The sequence below is a fragment of the Cynocephalus volans genome, chromosome 16, assembly GCF_027409185.1.
Source record: "Cynocephalus volans isolate mCynVol1 chromosome 16, mCynVol1.pri, whole genome shotgun sequence".
Classification (NCBI taxonomy): Eukaryota; Metazoa; Chordata; class Mammalia; order Dermoptera; family Cynocephalidae; genus Cynocephalus; species Cynocephalus volans.
This window is the reverse complement of record NC_084475.1, coordinates 5,924,949-5,938,087: the sequence shown is the minus strand read 5'-3', so window position 1 is coordinate 5,938,087 and position 13,139 is coordinate 5,924,949. Positions and strand designations below refer to the sequence as shown.

Genomic DNA, 13,139 nt, shown 5'->3' with positions numbered 1-13,139 from the left:
GCTCTCAAGTTCTACAGATGTTTGAATCTCAGTGCTTACCCCATCTGAGACACTATTAAACACAGGAACTGAAGCCTACGGAAGGTAATGAATCTGTCTAAGGTCATACAAGAAGGCTAAGATTAGGACCCAACTCTCCTCATACCTAATCCAGTTTTCTTTCTTCTATATACCATTCTGCCTTCTATGGTCCTACATATGTGGGCTTGTTGTGCTATATGTGGCCATGAGATTTCTATTTCAGCAAGAGGGAGAGGCAGGAAAAAAGGGAGGGAATGTATTTTCTTGGCCTGAATTAGTGAGCCTACCTTCAGTAATTAAGTTATCTGGAATGAACACTCAACTCCACATCCCATAGTTAAATAACAGACTGTTTCTAGCATTCATTACCTCAATTTAATGTAGGCAGATGTGACCATTCAGTATCAGGGCCCACAGTGTCATCAGATCCCTGTCAGTTCTTAAAGGTGAAAAAAAATGAGAAACTTGAATGTGGAGGAGTATTCAATTGATCGTTACAGTTTATTTGACATATAGAAATGATGTGTAGCAAAAGCACTGGTTATGAAAATGATGACAAAATAAATAACTACTATTTATCTTTTAATGAATGCCCACTATATGACAGGCACTGTGTAAGAAACTTTCCTGTACACACACATGATCTCATTTAATTCCTGTCTCAGTCAGTTTTGCTATGGTAACAAACAACTCCCAAAATCTCAGTGGCTTACACAACAAAAGTTTATTTTTTGTTCATGTTATATGTACTTTCTTGGTTTTTTTCATTCTGGGCCCTGTGCGAGCATGCCATTCCAGTGATGGAAGGGAAGAGTAAAAGTGGTGGAAACGTGCAATACCTCTTAAAGCCTCTGCTTGGACATGTCTACATCACGTAGCTGGTAATGGGCAAGGATGTACAATCCTCATACAAAAATGGGGAAAGATAACTACTGGGGACAATAAAATTTCAATCCTACAGACTGGATTAATAGAATTAACAGATATTAATTTCACTCTCCTCCCCACTTTCAGAGAAAAAGATGAGTGATTTTGCTAAGCTCCTTCTACAGGTGGAACTATCTCTTCCAGTTGGGGTGATCAGGGAAGGCTCTGGGAAAATCTGATTTAGGGTTTGAAGGTTTAGGTAGGATACTGGTGGATGAAAGAGCAAGGGCTTTGTAGGTAAAGGAAAACCCCAGAGTACAAAGACGGGGAAGAGTTCCATTCAAATAACCTCCGTTGGCCACAGAGTAGGTTAGAGATTAAACTGGAGAGGACTGGGGCTCACACCATGGGGGGGGTCTTGAATGCTGGCTAAGGAGTTTAACTTCACCTAGGAAATGGCTAGAAGTTTTCAGATATTTTTGAGCAAGAGATTGCCATGATTGAAATGATCACTTCTGAAGACTGGTCTGACTAGGGGGTGCAGGGTGGGCTGATATAAGGAGAGATTGAGAGCAGGGAGACCAGTAAAGTCCCTCCATGTCCAGAACCAAGGTAGAGGTCCTGAACTTGGATGGTGGCTGTTAGAACAACAACAACAAAAGGTCAATTCCAGAAACTTAGAAACTTAAGTGGTTTAAGAAATTAGCCCTCTTCTCCATTATCCACCCAATGCTCCTAATAATAACATAGTAATTAAACCCACGTGAATACAGCATTTTGAACTATTTGTTTTTTATATTAATCTATAACACACAACATTGGTTTTTTTTAAAAAGGCTATAAGAATTATGTAAAGTAAAGCTTCAAGACAAGTTCCCATCTCCCTAAAACGAGATGCTGCCCCTAATCCCCCATGCATAGAAAGCCTCCCATTGCCAAGGCTTAAATTAGATGTTGGGGAGATGAGGGAACCAAGCTAAAGCCAAAGCCTGGGCCTGGGTGTCTGGAAGAATAAGCGCCACTGGTCAGTTCAGTCTAAGGTGTGTCATCCAGGTGACAACCTCCAGCTGGCACTTAAACATTCAGATCTCAAGCTCTACTTATAGTATAAAGGTGTTTCAACAAATAAGATAAAAAATCTGTATTTGTGAAAATGGTCTGTAATGTGATGTATTAGTCCGTTTTGTGTTGCTATAACAGAATACCCGAAACTGGGTGATTTATAAAGAAAATGAAACTTATTGCTTACAGTTTTTGAGGCTGGGAAGTCCAAAGTCCCTCTGGTGGTGTCAACAGTGAACCAGGGGTCTCAACACTGCAAGATGGTGGAGGCAGAGAGAGCAGAAAGACAGACTCTCCTCTTCTTTTAAAGCCCTCAGAACCACACCCCTGACCACCATTATTAACCCATTCACTACTGCAGGGCCCTACAATTTAATCACCTCTTCAAGGCTCCACCTCTCAATTACCATTAATAGGATTTCCCACGCTCTTAACGTTCACAGTGGGGGCCAAGTTTCTGATACACAAAACGTGGGGGACATAATACAAGCTTCAGTGAGTTTTGGGGGGACATAATTCAATCCACTACATGTGATAAGCACCATGTGGACTTCGTCTAATTTAAGGATTTTTTCTAGGGTTACATACTAGATTCGAATTCTCCTTCCTAAAAAAAATAATAATAACTGTACTACTGTACAACTGAGTTAGCCTGTTTTAAGATTTGTTAAGAAAAGAATTCACGTTGGTCAATAACAAAAAAGGTGGAAAGAAAGCAAGGAGAAAGAAGCGGCCCCAGGGAAAATGACCTCCAACCAAGGGACCATTTCGGGAGAATAAGGAGGGTCGGGGCGCCTTGGGGGCGGGGAGGCTTGAGGTCCGGCGTGGACGGACGGGGGAGTCGGCCACGTAGAAACCAGCCCAGGACCTCTCTAAGGTAGGACACCGCCCCATCTGACGTAAAGGAAACGCACAGAGCGGCCCGCCCGACCCCGACCCCTCGGGGCCCGAGGGAAAAGACCCCTTCCACAAGACAAAGGCTCCAGCCGCCACAGGCCGAGAGTGCGCGTGCGCCACGGAGGGCGCGTGCGCAGGGCGGTCGGCGTGACGGCCCGAGGCGTGGGGGGAGGAGCGCCAAGGAAAGGAAGAGCGCAGAAGAGCGAGCCAGGAGGTGCGGGAGGGCCCAGTGGTGGGCGCTCATGCGCGCCCCCTGGTGGCCGGAAGAGAAGGTGCCCACGGAGGCCTCCCGCCCGCCCCTCCCCTGGGGAGGCTCGCGCGCCCGCTGCTCGCGCCTGCGCCTCCCGCCGGCCTCGGGGACGCGCTCTGTCGCCGGAGCGCGCGCTCGCAGTCACCGCCACCCACCAGCTCCGGCACCAGCAGCATCGCCGCCGCCACCGCCCACCTTCTGCCGCCGCCGCCACAGCCACCTTCTCCTCCTCCGCTGTCCTCTCCCTTCCTCGCTCTCTGTCAACTATCAGGTAAGCGCCGAGGCTCGAAAATCTGCCTCCCCTCAGCCCCTCTGCATCCCCACGCCGCCGCCCCTCGGCCCCCCGCCGCAGAGATGGGTTTCATGCGCTGGGCATCGGTCAGGGGCAGCGGCGGGGGCCCCTCCCTCAGCCCTCTGCGCTCGGGGGCTGGGGCTAAGGTGGCGGCTTGGAAAGGGACGAGTGCAAGAAATGCACACACACGTGTGAGTGCGTGTGTTTGTATGTGTGTGCTTAGGGTCCGCACGACCCGCTAGGCGCGGACCCCGGGCGGAGGCTCTGCCCGCAGGGTGGGGCGCAGATGGCGGTGACCTGGGGGAAGGGGCTGCTCAGCACTCTCGATCGCAGCCTTTTGCCGCAGTGGGCGTGTGTCTGTGTGTGTTGGGGAGGTGTCCAATGACGACCCCCGAAACGAACCTGAAATCCGACTTCTCTGCCCCTGTTTGTCATCAGTCCTGGGGAAGATATGGATTGTGTTCTAGAAAAAGATGACTCCCTGCATGCCCCTCCTTACATGTCCCCGGCGGCGATCCAGGCGGGGTCTTTACTGCCCCTTGATTTAAGTCTGTGGCCTACCCCCTCCTCTTTTTCTCCTTCAGAAACCCGCAGGGGACATTTGGGGGCTGGGAGGAATCGGGGAGATGGGGAGGGGTCCAGGCGCTGTCACTTTAGCTGCCCTTCCCCCTGCGCGCGCCTGGCACAGAGACGCGAGCAGCGCCATGCTCGAGGGAAGGTAGTGCGCGGACCCCAATGTGGAAGCTCCGAAAGACGTGGGTCACCCGGCTTCCGATGTGGACCGACTCGGCGGCGGCCGATCCCCGCTCGCGGGCGCGCACAGCCGCAGCCCTGCACAGACACGCGCGGGGGCTGCAGGTGCATTTCGGGGCGGGTTCCTTTCTCTGCGCTCTGCGCCCGGCGCCCGGCGCCCGGCATGTGCGCTCCCTGCCGGAGGCGCGGGGCTGGCGCGCAGGGCTCGCCCCTCACTGCGGCAGTGGGTGTGGACCCGCGTGAGCGAGAAGGGGGAGGGTAGGCTATGCCTCCTCCCACTCTCACCCCCGACTTTTCCCCCTCCGAACGCAAGGTGCCATCTTTTTGCGCGTGTCACGTCTTTACAGCACCATGCCAAGCCGGGTGGCTAGGCTTTGGAAGACAGGGCGGGGACTGGCATTAAGGCGGGGGGGGGGGCAATTAGCGCTGAAATCTTGGCATTTTGCTGCTGCGGGTGTGAGCACTGGGGGCGTTCACCCGGAATCTTCTAAAGGGGCTCGCTGCTTTGTTTGTAGAGGTTACGTGGTCTGTGCTCCCAGACGTTTTTTTGGCTTTTATTCTATGAGGGTGTTTAGCCAAGCCTCCCCACCCCCCTCGCTCCCCTTTTTTCGCTTCTCATTTCCGAGCCCTTTGTTGGATCTCGGGGCTTGCTGGGGTCGATGAAAACGAGTCACAGCCCCCGGGGCATGGATGGAATGGGCGTGACCCCGCGCAGCCCCCTCCCGGGGTCCGGCCGCGCGCCAGGAAGCGTCTGTGGGCCGAAGGGGTGGGATTCTAGGTCTCCGCGCGCCGTGCGGGTGGCAGCAGCAGGACCATGCCCCTCCCTGCACCCAAGCGTCCGGGGGGGCCCACACCCCACCAGGCTGCCTAGCAAGGGGCTCTGACCACCCCCCGGGGATAAGGGGAGAGCTCACAGGTGAGGCAGGTCTCCGCTTTACGCCCTGTTGCTTCACCCGGCGGGAGCATGAGGAGGCGGCATGAGGTTCCCTCCGGTGCTGCGGCCACACCCATCTTTCTGAGCCACCGGGAGGGGGCCACGGAGTAGGGGGTTGCCATGGGAATTTGGCGCGTCCGGAAAAGAGAACTTGGGGCGTTGCACCGCCTCTTCCCCCTGGAGATTGAGGACCCGGGGGTAGACGGGGTCGCGTCCGGTCGGCCTCCTGGAGGGCGCGGGAGGGAGCCCCTCACCCCTGAGCCTGCGGCTCCAGTTGGCCCTGGCGGCTGCAGGGTAGAAGTCCCTACCTGGCCCCGCAGCCCTGATAGGCGTCAGTAATATATATTTTTTTATTGAGGCCGTGCTGGTTAATATTATTTGATTAATATGTATCTAAAGTGCGGGATTTTCACTGAAGAGTCCAAGTTCACCGCCGCCCTTGAAAACGAGGCGCAGGGAGGGAACTGAAGGCGAGCAAGCCCGAGGCTCGCCCTCCTGCGATGAGCCGGATCCGCGCGGCTTTCTGGTTAATTCTGTCGCTGAAAACTGGTGCGGGGGCGCAGTTCGGAGAGGGGGCATCTTTGCTGCTGAATCGTCCACGCAGGCCGCCCAGGTTGATATGAATTTCCGAGGAATAGCTCGGCTCCGGGTTGAGAGCCTGCCTGGGGTCAGGCCGCCCCTCCCTGGCTGTGGCGTCGGGGGCTGGAACGAGGGCGCTGCGAGGCCTCCCCGCACGGCTGGTCCAGCCTCGGGTGGGTTCAGGAGCGGCTCAAGGGTCGATTTTTGCATCTTCTCCCGCCCTGGCCCCTAGTCAGAACTGGGCGCAGGATTCCCGTGCCAGATGGAGCGAGGGGTGAGGGGCGGCCCTGAAAACGGGGAGCCTCCGGGGCGGAGATGTCACCTGGGGGAATGGGAGCCGGGCGGGGGCGGGCGCATTTAGCCCAATGCCGGGAACAAAGCGCAGTCCACGTGTCTGTGATTTCGCTCCATTTTGAAATGGGTTGGCGGTTTGGTGGGCGCTGGGGTCCGCAAGGCCTTGGGTGGGGTGCTATTAATGGAGGAACCTCGGGGAACAGGGGACGGTTCTTCGTGCAGCGACTGAGAAACTCCATCCCTGGCTCTGCGCGCGCTTTAACGAAACGGCTTTACCCCGGGACCTAAGGGACGCAGCGTTTGCGCCGACGCTCCGACGCGTGTGGAGTGTGGCGCGCTGAGCCAGCCGTCGCGCCTCTGGAAGTGTCGGCCACCGATTCGAGGGCCGGCGACCCCCCACCCCCCACCCCATCCCCAGCAGGCGGGGGCTCTTTTACGTCCCGCGAGACCCCACTCACCCACCCTCTGGCGCTCGGGAACATGTAACTAACTCCAAGTCCTAGTATCCGGTCGGGATGGATGGTGGGGCCTGGGACAGCGACAGCCCGGCCACCTCTCCAGGCCACCGTGAGTGCTCAGGCTCCAGGCTCAGCTTTGAGCTCTGTTTGATCCCTGCGCGCTCCCCCTGAACAGACCCGTCCTGCAGCAGAGCTCTTTCCTACCGGAGTCAGTTCTGTAGTTAATTCTGAGGTTTCATTTTGTGTTTTATGATGCTGTGTATGTTTACCACACAAGAATTGCTTATCTATTCCCCACCTCCACCCCACCCCCACCCCCCAGTAAATGAATAGATGGATGGATAGATAAATAGGTATACAGACAGAGCGATAACACCCCACCCCCCCGTCCGGACTTACTCTTAAAGCTAATCCATTCCTTGGCCCGTATTTGCTCCCTAACACGTGTGTTTACAGCGCTAACCTGGCTCGGCCCTTGGGTTCGCCTTTGGACGGTTCAGGGCAGGGGTTTGTGGGCTTCGCTGTTTTTGGATGAGTGACGGGTCCGTGACTGTGGACCCCGCCCCACACAAACCTCGTCCGCAGTCCGCACACGCCCACCATAGAAGGGCGAGCCTTTTAAGTGGTTTCTAGTATCAGGCACTGTTCGGAGAATGCCCACAAATCGCAAGAAGAAAACTTAGAATCCATTTGACTCAGGAAAGGTCAGATTTATTACGATTGGAAAAAGAGTCCTCCTATTGAATGTGCCCTTTGACCTACATGCCCTTGGAGAACAAGACCAGTCTGGAGATGTGACAGGATTATGGTGCCCTTTGTTTAGGCTAACTTTTCCTCTGCCTTTTTAACATCAGTGCATGCAGCCCATTTGTTGAAAATTTTAAGAAATTGTGTTTTATCCCACCTTCTCCCAGCATTTATGTTACCAGTATGGTTTGAGTGGCTCTATGGCTGTGTGTATGACACGTGTTACTTTTCCAGTCCGGCATGTGATAATTTTCCAACTGGATCTTGCCTTCTATTTACTTATTCAGTTAGTGTCTTCCTTACACCGCCCTTGCAAAAGAATCACTCAAAAACGTATAAAAACACCAATACCCTTAGGGGCCTAATACAGTGCTAGACATACAGTAGGTATTTGGTCCATACTGACTTAACAAATAAATGGATAAAATGGGAAAATATAGGTCGATAGGGTGGCCTAGATAAAACAGAGTTGTGTGTGCTTTATTGAAGGTCAAGGCATCTGGAAGGTTTGGGGACAAATCCAATCCAGTTTGTCCTGGATTTTCATCACCAACTTCCGAGACACCCTCAATCCCTCCATACCCCCAAAAGTGCACAGTTGATCACTCCTAACTTGCCATGCTCAGAAGTTAGGTGCTTCCACTAGTGACTTGGAGCTGGTATTGGGCGGGGGGTGGGGGGGCGACCTCAGCAGATGAGAGGAAGAGAAGACCCCAGCCTCACCACCTGGGCTGCCACAAGGAGAGGAGCTCTGCTGTTCCAGCTGGAAGTCTCAGCTCTTTCCCAGTAACACAGTGGTGCTCCACTGTCGGCGATCTGATCACGATGTCTGAAGAGATTTTTTTATTTTCACAACTAGGGGAGGGTGCTACTGGCATCTATGGATAGAGGCCAGGGATGCTGCTAAATATCGTACAAGGCACAGGAGAGTTCCCCACATCAAAGAATGATCTGGCCTCACATGTCACTGCTGCTGAGGATGAGAAGCCCTGCTGTAGAAATATTGTTACCCTGGCACTATTATCTTGATTACATGCTTTGAGTGTCTTCTAGAAGGCACTGCTGTAAGTGCTCCCCTATGCAGTGTTGGTTGTTATTATTTCTGTTACAGATGGAGAAATGGAAGCACAAAGAGGCTTAGTAACTCTAAAGTTTGCACAGGTAGTGAGTGGTGAAGCTGAGTGTCTGACACTAGCCCCTCCCCCTTTTCAGCCACACATGGGCTTAATAGGCTTTTGTGGGCTAGCCTGGGAACCCAAGCATGATCTATAACATTGACCCAATGGAATATTCTCCTTCCAAAAACATTGATTCACAAATGAACTTTTGCGAGAGTCTATAATTGGAGTACAGCCTGGAATAGGGTTAGAAAGATACGTAGTTAAAGCTCTCCATTTCTGATCTGGCCCTGACATGAAGGGCAACAATTCCACTCTACTTCGGTGCTTTGTTTATAAAACAAACACAAATATTCCTTCCCTGGGACCTTAAATATTTTCTCCCAAATCTAGGGTTTCTTAACTCCTCTGCCATAAAAGAGGTAGCTGGGATGGATTGGCTCAGAGAAGGCTGGAAATCAAGATTGGGAGATCAAGACATAGATTCTGCTGTAGCCAGTCAAGTCAGTGAAGTTTTAGGGACATCAGATCCCCATCTTAGGTTCTATACCTCCGAGGGGTTGAAGAGTTCACACCCACTGTTGGAGGCTGATGGAGTTTGGATGTGTTGTCCCCTCCAAAACTCATGTGGAAATTTGATCCCCAATGTGGCAGTGTTGGAAACTGATTGAGTCATGAGGGCAGATGCCTCATGAATGGATTAATGCTCTCCCTGGGTGGGGGGGGATTAATGAGTGAGTTCTCGTTCTATTAGTTCCCATGAGAGCTGATTGTTTAAAAGACCCTGGCACCTCTTCTCTCTCTCTCTCTCTCTCTCCCTCTCTCCCCCCTTCTCTCTCCCTCCCTCCCTCCCTCTCCACTTTCACCATCATGCAATGTGAGACCCCTGGTTCACTGTTACCACCATCAGATGGACTTTGGACTTTCCAGCCTCAGAAACTGTCAACGTTTTTCTTTATAATTACCCAGTTTGGTGTATTTTGTTATAAGCAACACAAAACGGACTAATACAGAAAATTGGTACCAAGAGTGGGGTGTTACTATACAGATACCTGAAAATGTGGATGCAGCTTTGGAACTGAGTAATGAGCAAAGGTTGGAGGAGTTTGGAGGACTTAGAAGAAGACAAAAAGATGAGAGAATGTTTGGAACATTTTAGAGATTGGCTAAATGGTTGTGACCAGAATGCTGACAGAAATGAAGAACTTATTGGAAATTGGAAAAAAGATAACCCTTTCTACACCATAGCAAGGAATTTGGCTGCATTATGTCCATGCCCTTGGACTTTGTGTAAGATGGGACTTAAGAGTTGTGAACCAGAATGTTTGGCAGAAGAAATTTCTAAGCAGCAAAGCATTAAGGAAGCTGCATGGTTAATTTTAACAGCCTGCTCTGAGTTATGGTGGCAAAGGCATGATGTAAAGCCAGAATTTAAAAGGGAAGTAGAACATAAAGATTTGGAAAATCTGCAGCCTGGCCATGAGGTAGAGAAGTGGGGAGCTGGAGAAAAATGCGAGGGTGAAGCAGATAAACTGTTTGCTAAAGACATTAATTTGGTGACGAGGCAGCCAGATGCTAATAGCCAGGACAGTGGGGAAAAAACCCTAAAGGCATTTGAGAAGTCTGGAAGGGTGCCCCAACCATCACAGACCCTGAGGCCTGGAAGGACTGAATTGTCCCAGAGAACAGACCCGGGGCACAGTTGCCCTTGGAGAACCTGCTCCCTGCATCCCAGTGGCTCTGGCTGGAGCAGCCCTGCCTCAGGCAGCCCCAAGTATGGTTCATGCAGCAGCTCTGGAGAGTAGAAGCCTGAAACCTCGGTGGCGTCCACGTTGTGTTAAGTCTGTAGGCTGGCAGGACATGAGAGCAGTGGAGGTGTGGCATCTTCCCCGCAGATTCCAGAGGATGTATGGAAAAGGCTGGGGGCCCAGGCAGAGACCTGCTGCAGAGGCAGAGCTGCCACCGCAGAGGCAGAGCCACCACAGAGGCATAACCACTGCAGAGGACATCTACAAGCAATGCCAAGCAGAAAAGTGGGGTCAGAGCCCCCACAGAGAGACCCCACCAGGGAAATGTCTAGTACAGCCAAGATAGCAGGGCTGCCTCCAGAACCCCAGAACTGTAAGGCCACTGGCAACATGCAGTGCAGGCCTGGAAAAGGTAGAGGCACCAGCGCTGCCCAGTGGGCTGTGCCTGGCAGAACTGTGGGAGCAAGGCTACCGGAGGCTTTGGGCAGGGGTCAAATGCCCAGATGCCCCATTGTGCTCAGGATGCAGGACTTGGAGTCAAAGAAGATTACTTCAGAACTTTAAGACTTAATGTCTGCCCTGCTGGGTTTCGGACTTGTTTGGGGCCTGTTTCTCCTTTCTTCTGGCCTATTCCTCCCCTTAGGAATGGGAATGTGTACCCAATGCCTGTTCCACTGTATCTTGGCAGTGGATAAATTTGGTTTTGATTTTCACAGGTTCACAGCTGGAAGGATTTTAGCCTTTGGTCTCAGATGAGACTTTGGACTTTGGACTTTTAAGTTGGTGCTGGAGCAAGCTAAGACTTTTGGGACCGTTGGTATGGAATGATTGTATTTTGTATGTGAGAATGACATGAGTTTTGGGGATCCAGGGGTGGAATGATAGAGTTTGAATGTATTGTTCCCTCCAGAACTCATGTGGAAATTTGATCCCCAATGTGGCAGTGCTGGAAACTGATTGAGTCATGGGGCAGAGGCCTCATGAATGGATTAATGCTCTCCCTGGGTGGGGGTGGATTAATGAGTGAGATCTCACTCTATTAGTTCCCATGAGAGCTGGTTGTTTAAAAGACTCTGGCACCTCCTCTATCTCTCTCTCTTGCTCTCTCTGCTTCCACCATCTTGCAGTGTGAGAACCCTGGTTCACTGTTGCCACCATTAGGTGGACTTTGGACTTTCCAGCCTCAGAAACTGTCAGCATTTTTCTTTATAATTACCCAGTTCCATGTATTTTGTTATAAGCAACACAAAACAGACTAATACAGAGACCAAGCTCTGAGACTGTGGGCGTGAGTGAGTTGGGTGGGCACAAGAAGGCTCTCATATAAGAATCCCAGGTCTCCTTTGGCAAAGGTGGGCCCTGGAGACTTTTCTCATCTCCTGGAGTCCAGGCTCTGCAGTAAATATTCCATTGTACTGTGGTTCTGTGAGACTGCCCGAGAATCTTCCCTCCTCAGGACTTGTGGCCATTCCACCCAGGCCAAGGTACAGGGGCAGCTGTGAGTCTGCAGCCCGATGGGACATATACCATACAATAAGGGAAGGTGGCGGAAGTAGAGGAGAGATTTTACAAGTGAAGTAATTCAACAGAGTGTTGAAGTCAGTAAACCGGCAAGTGGACTTCATGGTGGACGGTTGAGAGTGGAATAGAAAAACTTTAAATAGGGCTGACCCCGTGGCACACTCGGGAGAGTGCGGCGCTGGGAGCACAGCAACGCTCCCGCCGCGGGTTCGGATCCTATATAGGAATGGCCGGTGTGCTCACTGGCTGGGTACTGATCACGAAAAAGTCAAAAAAAAAAAAAAGAAAGAAAGAAAAAAGAAAAACTTTAAATAGAGCAAACTCATAATTTACTGAATCTTAGGAATTCCAGTCATCTGATAATCGTAGTCATATGTGAATTAATGAATTAGGCTTCAGAAGGCTTCTTATTCATGAAATTAAGACTGAGAGTCATAATACATCCTTTTTCAAAAGCCATCATATCAAAACATCATAAAAAATGATACATATGTGAGTGTACTTCAGAAAGTTCATGGAAAAATAGAATTGAAAGATAATATTAATCTTTCCTGAGCTTTTTAAGGTACCCCTGTATTTTTTAAGCATTTTACTTTAACTGAAGCCATATAGATGTACAGTTGTCCACCCATATTTTGACCTAGGGCTCAGGCCTTCTCTTGGTGTTTGGATCAGCTGGTTGGAATTCCTTGTTGTCTTTTATGCCTGCACCATACTCATAATGTATTATCTAGGTCTTTTGATTTTGGATTTATACTGTGGAGTTATTTGAATGCAGAATCCCTTAGGGATTTTACTTTTTTTTTTTTTTTTTTTTTTTTGTGGTCTTTAACATCCCATTTGGCAATAAAAAAAATTACTCATTTTTATGAAGGCTTTCCAAAGCATTCAATTGAATTTTCTTAAAATCAATTAGTAATTTTGAGTTCATCTTTTAGTTTGCACCTGTATCCCATCAGCTTTCACATTTTTAAAGTTATGTGATTATTATAACAAGTAGGATGGACCTAGAAGGTGTTTGAACATGCACAGATGACCTTTAGTAAGTGCCTGGCTGTTGTAGGAGGCGGTTCCGTCTGCAGCCTTGAGTATTTACAGTCCTTCATTTCTTCATCTTACAGAGTGTCAGGAGAGCTCCTGCTGGAGAGACTTTGTATTAAGTGGAAGGTGGGCGTCCTCTTCCCCGCCTGTCTTCCAGGACTAGCACAGCACTTTGAAGTCATTCACATAGAATCCCAACTTAAGGCGGCGTTACAAGATTCTCCCCATCAGACTCAAAATAATTTTAAATTCCCTTTACTATATTAAATTCCGTTAGGAAAGAGTCTTAGATCAAAGTCCAACAACTTAAAAACAGTTTTAAATCATTAAGTGAGAATTAAATCAGAAGCCATTGATAATGATGTTTCATTCATGACTCTCCTGCTGGCCTTGTACAACCCACTGCTAAATCCAGACATCAAAGAGAAAAGGGATGTATATTATCTCTGATCCCAGCTGCTGGTTCTCCTTCCAGCCTATGGCCCAGTTTTCTATTTTCCTGGGAAGGCTGGATTTTGTTGTCTTGGGACCCGAGTTCTCAGTCGTACTATGAAAAG

General features: G+C 50.3%; 1 protein-coding gene across 8 annotated transcripts in view; it reads left to right on the top strand.

Moving 5' to 3' along the window:
- Window positions 1-3,207: 3,207 nt before the first annotated feature.
- Window positions 3,208-13,139, top strand: part of MAPT (microtubule associated protein tau) — a 108,642-nt gene continuing 98,710 nt past the window's right edge. For all 8 annotated transcript variants that reach the window (XM_063081330.1, XM_063081329.1, XM_063081327.1 and 5 more), the window contains exon 1: window positions 3,208-3,368. The gene's annotated coding sequence lies outside the window, so the exon portion shown is untranslated. The remainder of the gene's footprint in view (window positions 3,369-13,139) is intronic.